The sequence below is a fragment of the Musca domestica genome, unplaced genomic scaffold (genome assembly GCF_030504385.1).
Source record: "Musca domestica strain aabys unplaced genomic scaffold, Musca_domestica.polishedcontigs.V.1.1 19, whole genome shotgun sequence".
Classification (NCBI taxonomy): domain Eukaryota; kingdom Metazoa; phylum Arthropoda; class Insecta; order Diptera; family Muscidae; genus Musca; species Musca domestica.
Window position 1 is genome coordinate 4,867,068 of NW_026712245.1, and position 12,010 is coordinate 4,879,077.

Below are 12,010 nucleotides of genomic sequence, written 5' to 3' on the forward strand. Positions count from 1 at the left end.
TAATTTGAATTTAAATAGTTTTCATTTTATTATTTGAAGCAATTCACGCTATTATCGACCGTGACGAATGTGTATTATGTGTGTTATTATGCTACGAGTTCCAATATATTTATCTGAAAGTGTCGATCACATGTTTCCGTGGTGTAGTGGTTATCACATCCGCCTAACACGCGGAAGGCCCCCGGTTCAATCCCGGGCGGAAACAGAGTGAAATTAATTTTTGGGGAATTAGGTATTACTTATTTCAATAAATCAATTCGATACACATGGCGCATATAACGAATCGAACACCATATAGTCATAGATGTGACCATATAGCCATAATATAAAACTTGTTAGGCCTTGATATTATTCTAGAAAAGAAGAAAAATAATGTCTCTGTAGGACCTGTGATTAAATTATGTATATGAAAATATATATAAAATTTGTCGATATTGAATATTTATATACCGTCCATCATGTCAGAGAATACATTATTTTATGTAGTGCTTCGAAATTATGTAAATATGTTTTTTAAGGACTAGCAGAACTTAATCGAAGATTTTTCAGAAACATTTTTTAAAGTACTAGTAGCTATAGTCAAGATCTTTAGAAGTATTTGTTCAAAATTTTCACGGAGAGATATAATTTTGGATTTTACGGAATATTTTTTCAAGGACTAGCAAAGTTATAATCGTATATTTTTTAGAGTATTTTTCATGGAATAGCAGATATATTGTCATTGTTTCTTTGATAATATTTTTTTTAGCATGGATTCTTTCAAGAATTACCAGAGTTATAATCGTGGAATCTTTAAGAATGTTTTTTTCATGAACTAGCAGAGCTATTATAGTGGATTTTTGAAGAATAGTTGTTTATAAAAGTATATTTTTTCAATGACTAGCAGATCTCAAATAGAGAGCTTTTTTTGGAATATTTTTATGAAGGACTAGCTACAATCTTGGATTTTTAAAGATATTTTGCAAGGACTTGTGCAGCTATAAAAGTGGACTTTTAAAAATAATTTTTAAAGGACTAGCAGAACGATAATCGTGATTTTTAAGAAGGGGTTTTAAGGGCTATCTGAGGTACAATCGTGAAATTTTTAGAATCATTTACTCAATGAGTAGCCGACCTATAACCGTTAAGAATACTTTTTCAAGAACTAACAAAACAATCATGAATATTTACCAATATTTTTCTGAGGATTATTAGAGCTATATGCGGGTATTGTTTTCGTAATATTTTATCAAGGACTAATTATATTCGTGGATTTTTGAGAACGAGCATATATCCATTGTAAGAAAAATAATTATCAAAGAGAAGCAGAGCTATAATCGTAGATTTTTACGAATATTTTCTCATGGAATACAAATATCTCAATTTGTATACCGACAAAAACGATTTCCTTCTTTGTTATTAAGGAATTTCAATTAAGTATATTTCTTCAATAAACCAATTTGTCTTTGAACGAAATGTACTTTATTCAAAATCCCGAGAAACCATAAGACTGGCTATTTAACCGTAACACCCCATATAACTGTACATCAAGATATTCGGTATTTTATGATTTGTGTCACATTTTTCTTCGGAGTTATATTAATTTGGTATTTAGAGTTCGAAATGGGTACTACCTCATATGAGATAAAATTTCCTGTGCAGATCCAGTTCGTATATCCCCCATATAACGCTCCCTCCCTATATTGGCCATTTTGATGATTTTATCTATTTTTTCAACAGAATTGTCTTTCGTATGGTCCCATATAACTTCAACAGCATTCATATATTCGGTTCGGAATTTTTTTGTTTTTTTTTGGGTTTTGTAAGTTTTTTTTTTTCCAAATGGTGGAGGGTAGATGATTTTTACTTGTTAGCTCTACTTTCATAATGTACATAGACTTTCCCTTAAATATGGGTGCCGTAGTCCCACTTCTTCTGGTACCCAATATTATGTAAATCAAACACAGTACACACGTGCGCAATTTTTATCCGATATATAATATTATATAAAAATCTGAAATTTAAAAAATACGATCTGTTTCCGCCCGGGATTGAACCGGGGGCCTTCCGCGTGTTAGGCGGATGTGATAACCACTACACCACGGAAACACATAGTTATCGACATTTCTCTGAAATTCTCAGAAAATGTATGATTTTTATGTTTGCAACTGCTCGAATTTTCGATATTGGACATAACGGTTCCTGTGGTTTCCGTGGTGTAGTGGTTATCACATCCGCCTAACACACGGAAGGCCCCCGGTTCAATCCCGGGCGGAAACAGTAGACATTTTTATTGATAATAATACTCAATAAATTAGACATAATATGACCTTGCATATTCGGAAACTGTGAAAAAACTCCAATTGAAGTTTAAAAGATTGTTAATTTCAATTTATATCAATAATTTTGAAAACGGATTAGGAATTAAAGTTTTTCGCCTTCAATTCTCTCGTTCAAAATAAAAAAAAAGATGTTAAATTAAGTACATTTGATTGATTTGGAATTATTTCGAATTTCGTATAGCTCCTATATAACAGTGCCCCAATACTCGGCATTTTTATGATTTTAGAGATATTATTCACCGGAATTGTTTCAAATTCCGTACTTGAATTCGTAATGGATAGAAAATTGCTTATGCAGGTTCACTTTTTTGTATAGCCATTATAAAATGGCACCACTCTTTATTCGGCATTTTTGATGATATAAGTGACATTATTCACAAGAATTATTTTAAATTTCGTATTTGAAGTTCGGAATCGCTACTACAGCCAATGACAAAAAATTGCTTATGAAGATATTCCGGTTCGTATAGCTCACACATAACGGGTTTTAGTTCATTCACTTTAGAATTTTAATAAAATTTCCCAAATGGTGGAGGATATTAAAGGTGGTGCTTTTTTACTTGTTTTATTTCAAAATATTTATATTTCATACACTAACACTTCTTTCATTTTTTTTCATAACAATTTTATTTATTTCAATTAAAAAAAATTTCAATCTGTTTCCGCCCGGGATTGAACCGGGGGCCTTCCGCGTGTTAGGCGGATGTGATAACCACTACACCACGGAAACTGTTAACGGTGCTGGTATTCTGTAGCGAGAGCTTTGCATAGTTTTGTCGTGATATATTACAATCTCAATAGGCCAAAATCTGTGCATAATGATCAGCATAATTGGATAACAATCAGACACGAATAAAATTCTATACAATGCGAAATTAGAAGTCATTCCTCATTGCCTACATACATACATACATATCCACCAATAGACCTAGTGAACCGTGCTGGCCATAAAATATGTAAATATACATATTTATGAGAAAGGGTTGTGTTTAATGGAATGAATTTAAAATTGAAAAAAATCTTCCGTCTAAAATTGTGAATAATTTTTTCTACAGTTTTGAGTAGTCACCTGAAGCAAGTATTTTTTTGCGGTACATATCTGTATAGATGTTAGCATGATGTTTTTTTTAGCAATATGCAGTGGTTCCACATGTATGGGAAGGTGTGATAAAATGTTTCTATGTAACTAATCGATCTTATTATACCCTACAACACTATGTGTTGGGGGTATTATAAGTTTGATTGGGCCAAAAATTATGTAACACCTCGAAATATTGGTTTCCCATATAGGAAAGTATATATGGATCTTCCTAGCTCGCCGAGCTGAGTCGATCTAGCTATGTATGTCCGTCCGTCCGTCTGTCCGTCTGTCCATGTTAATTTGTAATCACTCTACAGGTCGCAATTATGGCCCGATCTTCACGAAATTTAAAATGTAGGTGGGGTTAATGTCAGAATAGAAGCCTCGCCAAATCGTTTAGGGGTTGAAATGGACCAAATACTGAAAAAATGTCGAATTTTGCAGTAGCTATACAGGTCGCAATTATAGAACAATCGACGCGGAATTTCGCATGTAGCTAGAGTTTAGGGCGGGGAAGAAGCCTACCAATTTGGGTGGTCATCGGATAATATTTAGCGGGTAAAATAGGCCATATCTTTTGTGTTGAAAAAATGCAAAATTTTTCATTAAACTGCGAATATTTTAAATCCCGGCGAACTCACGAAGCCATCACAAGGTTACTTCTGACCTTTACATTTTGATGTTAACATCCAACAAATCGGATATATAGCAAAATATGTGCGATATATATGTCTATCAAAGAAGATATGCTTGAAAGATCTCTTATATGTCGAGAATGGCTGAACTGATTTCGACAGTTCTCATTAATTCAGAATGGCCTCTTGGCAGGAAAGAAAAAACGTCTAAAAAATCGCATAAGAATGTCTCTCTAAAGATGAAAATATTGATTTTTTTAACATTTTCTCATATTTTTGGCATATTTTCATTTTGAATTAAACATTTGGTAATATTTCTACAGCTAACAAAACTAAGTAGTTAGGATATCAGGATATAATATACAGATCGCATTTATGGCCCGATCGTTACGAAATGCATGGGGATAAGATGAGGGTCAGAATAGAAGCCTACTCTTTTTGGAGATGATCGCCATATATTTAGGAGTTGAAATGGACCAAAAAAAACTGCAAAATTGTCAGCAGGTCGTAATTATTGCCCGATCCTCGCGCACATTTGAATGGGGGTTACCGGACATTGCAAAAGCTAAGCAGTTTTGGATGGCCATCCAAAAATATTCAATGTGTGAATAGTTTGCCAACTTTTGTAGACAAAATACGAAAATGTCCATTCCAGTGACTTTTTGGAGAATTCACAAATACAGGAAAGACGCACTTCTGACTATTTCGTTAACGCTGATTTCGTTGAAGAATATAGTCAAATGTCAGTATCTCATATAGATGCGTTTCAGTCAAAAACCAATAACAAATGTTAATATTTTGCCACTTCTGAGAGATTATAGGTCTTTGGGAAATATTAGTTCCAGATCTAGGAAGACCATTTACGTGCAACATCTTCCAATAAATTGGAAATGAGCAAATTAGTTAAAGTTGCTATTATTCGAAAATTAGAGAACGAAACCTGATGGTTTTCTTTTATTATTTGTCACAATATCTTGTGGAATTCTTTCGAATATCTCGCCTATATAAACTGTATCTTTTATTATAGTGTTGTAGGGTATTCAACGGTCGGCCCCGCTCGACTGTAGCCTTTGCTTACTTGTTTTAATATCAGTTGGCCAGAAATCATTTTTTTGATGGAACACTTTTTTTTTTGTGGTACATAGCTGTATAGATGTTAGCATGATGTTGTTTTTTTTAACAATATGCAGTGGTTCCATATGTATGGGAAGGTGTGATAAAAATGTTTCTATGAAACTACTAATCGATCTGATTTTTTTAAAGTAGCTTCATAATAAGTAAAAATAATGTAATCATAAAATTGTGAAGATTTGTCCACGTTTAGGCATAGTCCCCATACAACGGTACCCTCCGATTTAAAGATATTTGAAGATTTTAAGTACATTTTCAATTGAAATGAACTGAAATTTGAAATTTGGTTTTCTTAATGGATACCTGATGTTCCTACTGAAGGATTTTTACTGAATTTTTTACTCGATTTTGCTGAAATTTTACATTTTTGTTTGAGATAGGACAACGAATTGATGTGCCACAAATTGTTAACATTGAAGATATTTTTGATATAGCTCCCATAGAAGCCTACATCCGATTTGAGAGATTTTTCAAGGTTTTGGAAAATTTTTTCAATGGATTTTGATGCAATTTGACATTTTGTATTCCGAATAGAATATATACCCTATATCTAAATCTTAGCAGATCTCGAAAAAATTGGCAAAGGTATTTTCGAGCTCTATAAGATAGTTGGTACCAAATTACATTGCTGTCGAATGCATACCATGAATGTAAGGGACTTAAAACCCCAAATAGGAAGAAACATTTATATGGGAGCTATAGCTATATATGAACCGATTTTCACCAAATTTGAAGCAGTTGTTTGGAATACAGTCGGATGTGTCAAAATTCAGGTCAATTGCACTGATATTGGCCATTTGGTGCACAATAAACCTGATATCGGATAAAGATATATATGGGAGCTATATCCTAATCTGAACCGATCTTGAAAAAATTTGGCAAAGGTATATCCGAGCTCTATAAGATATCTGGTACCAAATTACATTGTTGTCGAATGCATATTACGAATGTGAGGGACTTAAACAACAAATCGCATAAAACATATATATGAGAGTTATGACTATATATGAACCGATTTGATGTACTTGTTTCTAGACTGAATTCGGGCGGATGTGCCAAATTTCAGGTCGATTGGGCTGATATTGGCCATTTGGTGTAAAATTAACCCGAAATCTGAACCGATCTTGATAAAATTTGGCGGAGATATTTCCGAGCTCTATAAGATATCTGCATATTAAAAATGTGAGAATTTAAGCACCAAATCGGATTAAACATATATATTGGAGCTATAGCAATATCTGCACCGATTTTCACCAAAATTTAATCGAAAGTGACAAAATGCAGGTAATTGGACTAATATTGACCATTTAGTGCACAATTAACCCGAAATCGTTGAAGATTTATATGGTAGATTTATCTAAATTTGAACCGATTCTCACAGACGGTCTGACATGCACAAATCGATTCAGAAAGTGATTCTATGAAGATCCTCAAAAGTAACTATCGCCCTATCTCGCTTCCCTCTCCATGTTACAAAAAATGCACAAAGACATAATACCCTTACCGCTATGTGGTGTAGGATATAAAAACCCGCGATAATTCGACTGACAATTTTCAAAGAAATATGAAAAATATTTTTAAAAATTTTCCGATTGGTCTATGTAAAAATATTCTGAAAAATCGACAAAAACTTACTTGGTCCTTAAAAAATTTTAAACTTACACGATTGTTCCTTGAAAAATATTTTTAAAAAATTCTCCTTATAAATATTTTCCAAAAACTACACGATTGACCATTCAAAACATTTATTAAAAAATGCACGATTGGTTCTTGAACAAATATTCTAAAAAATCCACACTTATTCGTCGAAGGACTCCTGTTCTTAAAAAGCCCACGTTTGAAAAAATATTCGTTAAGGAGAGATATATTCTATCTGACCATATATTATTAATGTAGATCGCAATAAATTTCAAATAGGACGAGGATATATATGAAAGCCATTTTCAAATTTGAACTGATTTCGAACGGATTCATCATGGCAAACGAACTTTGTAAAATTTTGTTTTAATTGGACAAAAAAAAAAATAAAAAAAAAAACAAATAAAAAAGCTGTAAGTTCGACCGGGCCGAACTTTGAATACTCTCTAGCATTTGGTACAAATTTGGCAATTTTCAAAAAATTTAATCCATTAAAAATTTTGTTAAAATCTTAAAAATACCGAATGTAATCGTATATTAGGGTCTATACGACGACGTGGCCACCATACGCGACTTTTGTCATAAGCCTGTACAGACAATTTTCTGGCATAGGCTGTAATATCCATTACGAATTTCAAATGCGAAATTTAAAATAGTTCCGCTAAATAATGTCGCTAAAATTATCAAAATGTCGAAAATTGGAGGGTACCGTTATATGGGGGCTATACGAAGACGTGGACTTGCACAGACAATATCCTATCATAGGCTGTAGCATTCATTACGAACATAAAATACCAAAATTGAAAGAATTCCGGTGAATAATGTCGCTAAAATCAACAAAATTCCGAATATCGCGAGGTACTGTTTTATGGCGGCTATACCAAAACGGGGACCTACATGGCCCATTTTCAATACAAAAAGTTCTGTCCTATATGTTCTGTCCTGCAGACAGAACATATACTTGAGTAAATTTTTTTCAATATACTTCAATTCGTTCGGAAGCTAGAGTGATTTCCACAGACGGACAGACGGATGGAGATCGCTAAATCGAAATAGAATTATATGCTGATCAAGAATATATATACTTTGTGGGGTCTAAAATGTATATTTCGAGGTGTTACAAACGGAATGACAAACTTAATATACCCTCCATAATATGGTGGAGGATATAAAAACATAAATGTTCCAAAGAGATGCGTAGGTTGTAACTATATCATTCGAATGGTAACACCCTTTCCAAACGACAAACTAAAAAAAGATAACTGCACCAGACATGAATGCGTAGCGAAATATTAAATCAAATATGATTCGTTATACATTGAAGTGGACAATAATGGTGCGCATCGCTCATGATTGGATTGAGTTCGGACATCATCATTTGATTGGAAGCATACAGACAATAACAACAACGGCAATAATGCATCATAGTGCAATAGTGTAACAAAGAAAGTGCAAACGTCATAAAACATTGTGTGTGTGCGTGTGTGTGTTAGTCCATGTTTAGCATCATAATACCGAAAACGTCTAGACCGTACCAAATTGAATCAAAGAGGCTGATTGTAAACGGTCAGTTTTTGTTCCTCCTCATCTGCTTCGTGACGTGAGTTTCCTTTGTGCCAGGGAATACAATATTGATGCTGATGTTTGTGCGAACAGTAGAAAGAAATTCCATGCTTTATTGATTTTTCAATCAAAAGCAGAGAGTTGCAGATGGTAGTGGTCAATAGGAAAAAAACAACAACAAAAAAGTGAGGAAGACATCACAATAACTAGGTTGATGATGATGATAATAATAATATTTGTAATGGAAATGACTTAACAATTTCTGGTGTAGATTTTGAATATTTTGCATTTTTTTGGGGCCAAAATAAAAAAAAAACCAAAAATACTAAAGGGCATTTTGGAAATATTTACAAATTTTGTTAGATGCACGCTTCCTGGTTAGATGTTTATCATAATTTAACTTACCACAATAAAAAAGGGGTTTGATTAAAATCCCAGTTTGAACATTGACTGTCATCCGAGACCTTGAATGTTTTATAGTTTTGGGAAACAATCTGAAATAAAAAAGAGAAGAAATCGTAATTGGTGGGAATTGTTTTAATATTATGCATTTTTATGTGTCACACGTTTCCGTGGTGTAGTGGTTATCACATCCGCCTAACACGCGGAAGGCCCCCGGTTCAATCCCGGGCGGAAACAGAAAAGATTGATTTTTTCTCAAAATAAAAAATATGGAATTATATTCGAATGGCTGCCCCACACATCCCACCGGTACATGAGAGAAATTGGGTAATAAAGCAGCCGTTATAGGAGGGAAAGGGTGCTATACTATATCGTAGACCTATATAGTCCATCTTCGAAATTGACCTGCCTGCAGACATAAGACTTATCTGTGCAAAATTTTAGCTTGCTATATTAATTTGTTTTGATTCCAGCGTGAATACAACAGACGGACGGACAGGGCTATATCGGCTTAGAATTTTACGCTGATCAAGAATATAAATACTTTGTTATATGTAAATTTTTTATTTTCATTATGAATTACGAACTTAATATACCCTCCATACTATGTACGGCGGAGGGTATAATAATATTCCTATAATCGAGAGGAAAAAATTTGTAAGGCATTTCTTAACCCATAAAAGATTACAGGGCAGATCCAAATATGATCAGCCGAATAGGATGGCTTTTGGTACATACGACCGAATTCAGCGTCGAATATAAGATGCAGATTTCATATGTTAGTTCCAACCGATTTCGAAGTTAAAAGTTAATTTGTAAAGGTTAGGTCTACTAAATAAATCAAGTAGTCTGGTATTGAAAATGGAAAATATAGGTCCACGATTGGTTGTAAATCTCGAAACGGAGTAACCGAATAAATATGTATACAAAAAACCAGTAAAGAAAGTCCTAAAGTCGGGCGGGGCCGATCGGATGAATAATATATATGGAAGCTATAGCTATATCTGAACCGATCTTCACCAAATTTGACAAATGTTTTCTTTTTATGTTGAGCAATTGAGCAACAGGTACTTGAGAACCCTTAGAACCCATTATGACCAACAAATACCAATTTTAAAACATATTCGTGTGAAAAAACAAGCAAAAAACATAAAAATACCAAAAATCGGGAGGTGCCGTTACATGGAGACTATACCAAAGCGTGGATCCATACATACAATATTTCGCCAAATCCGTGAAAAAATGTGGCAAAAATCATCAAAATACCGAATATCGGGAGGTACCGTTATATGGGGACTATACCAAAACGTTGACCGATATTTCAATACCAACCATCCTAGACACAATACAAATTGTGTATATACTTTATGGGGTCTACGACGAGTATTTAGGGATGTTACAAACGGTATGACAAAGTAAATATACCCTTTTTCCAAGGTGGAGGGTATAACAAATCGTTTAATTTCATCAATTTTGAGCTTCATTTAATGTAGTTAAAGAATGTAAACATAAGAAGATGGCTTCATATTTTAAATTATGGACCGGATTTGAACAATATAATCTATTATTTCTTTTATCTAAAAAGAATCAGAAAAAAAAATACTCTATATATATTTTTTTCTAAAATATATTTTTCCCTTCACGTGAAGGTATATTTATAAATTTAACAGCTTTAAATGAAATATTTCCAAAGTCTTCAAAATCCCCAAAATCCGGCTGGTGATTGCCAAATTTCAGTCAATTCAGCTAACACAGAGATTAAGGCAAAATGCTAGGCGTAAACATTTTTAAATATCAGCCAATATTTGAAAGAAAGTTTAAAATCGAATGGCAAAATAGGTCAAATTTGTCTAGCAAGTGTAGCCAACTTTGAATATTAAATATGGGTGTACCTTTTTATAAAACAATAGGTTCTCGATTTTGCGAGTTCTTTATGTGTAAAATTTCAGACAACTCCATTGTCCAAATTCTTCAACATACTGAAAAATGAGGGGTGGGGGAAGTGTTGCATTTTTGTGATGGCTATACAATATCGTGGACCGATGTAGTCCATCTTCGGACTTGACCTGCCTGCAGACAAAAGACTGATCTGTGCAAATCTTTAGCTTTCTAACTTTATTCGTTTTGACTCTAGCGTGATTACAACTGACGGGCGGACGGACAGGGCTACATCGTCTTAGAATTTTACGTTGGTCAAAAATATATATATAATTTGTTAGGTCTAAAATTATTATTTCGATGAGTTACAAACGGAATGACTAACTTAACATACCCTTCATACTATGTATGGCGGAGGCATTTCGGCTTTCCTTTTTATGATGGCATTTATATAAAAAAAGTATAGCTAACTGTTTCCGCCCGGGATTGAACCGGGGGCCTTCCGCGTGTTAGGCGGATGTGATAACCACTACACCACGGAAACATATGTAACGGTACATTTCTGTTATCTCCATCCCCGCAACTGATATCGATGTTGAGTTTAAATGTCCATAACCCAGTAACCGGTTGACCTTGATCTACAATGTGAAGGGAATATGTAAGTAACATTTCACGCTCACATATCGAGTACGAACCGAATGTGTATATAAGGTATGGGTCAGTGTGTACCATTAAAAGTGAATGTTGTACTAATTGTCATGATTTGCATTGAATGCTGGACATAATGACTGTGCAATTGTAATGTTGTGTTTATTATTCAGGTCACTCTTCGAAGTTGTGTAGGGCTTCTGACTTAACAAAATAATTGCCAGATGTTTGAACAAATGTATCGTTATACATGTTTCCGTGGTGTAGTGGTTATCACATCCGCCTAACACGCGGAAGGCCCCCGGTTCAATCCCGGGCGGAAACAGTTAGATTTCATTTTTATATATAACCACCATCATAAAAAACAAAGCCATCAAGATATAGAGATGGTACACCCATATTTAATATTCAAAGTTAGCTACAGTTGCTAAACAAATTTGAACTATTTTGCCATTCGATATTAAACTCAAAATCTTTGAGATATTTCTGTCAAAGATTGGTTGATATTTAAAAATGTTCACACCTAGCATTTTGCCTTAAAATCTGTTTAGCTGAATTGACTGAAATTTGGCAATCACCAGCCTGATTTTGGGGATTTTAAATACTTTGGAAATATTTTATTTAAATGTGTTAAACTTAAAAATTTAGCTTTACGTGAAGGGATAATATATAAGTGAGGTTTTTTTATTTTTTAGATAAGAGGCAATTGGAGT

General features: G+C 33.7%; 7 non-coding genes across 7 annotated transcripts; 4 read left to right on the plus strand and 3 right to left on the minus strand.

The window, feature by feature from the left end:
• The first annotated feature begins 132 nt into the window (after window positions 1–132).
• TRNAV-AAC (transfer RNA valine (anticodon AAC)) lies at window positions 133–205 on the plus strand. The gene has a single exon. It is a non-coding gene; the product is annotated as a tRNA-Val (tRNA).
• Window positions 206–2,015: 1,810 nt separating this feature from the next.
• On the minus strand, window positions 2,016–2,088 carry TRNAV-AAC (transfer RNA valine (anticodon AAC)). The gene has a single exon. It is a non-coding gene; the product is annotated as a tRNA-Val (tRNA).
• A 98-nt stretch (window positions 2,089–2,186) lies between these two features.
• Window positions 2,187–2,259, plus strand: TRNAV-AAC (transfer RNA valine (anticodon AAC)). The gene has a single exon. It is a non-coding gene; the product is annotated as a tRNA-Val (tRNA).
• A 719-nt stretch (window positions 2,260–2,978) lies between these two features.
• Window positions 2,979–3,051, minus strand: TRNAV-AAC (transfer RNA valine (anticodon AAC)). The gene has a single exon. It is a non-coding gene; the product is annotated as a tRNA-Val (tRNA).
• A 5,884-nt stretch (window positions 3,052–8,935) lies between these two features.
• TRNAV-AAC (transfer RNA valine (anticodon AAC)) lies at window positions 8,936–9,008 on the plus strand. Its single transcript has one exon. It is a non-coding gene; the product is annotated as a tRNA-Val (tRNA).
• A 2,112-nt stretch (window positions 9,009–11,120) lies between these two features.
• TRNAV-AAC (transfer RNA valine (anticodon AAC)) lies at window positions 11,121–11,193 on the minus strand. Its single transcript has one exon. It is a non-coding gene; the product is annotated as a tRNA-Val (tRNA).
• A 356-nt stretch (window positions 11,194–11,549) lies between these two features.
• TRNAV-AAC (transfer RNA valine (anticodon AAC)) lies at window positions 11,550–11,622 on the plus strand. The gene has a single exon. It is a non-coding gene; the product is annotated as a tRNA-Val (tRNA).
• The last annotated feature ends 388 nt before the right edge of the window (window positions 11,623–12,010 follow it).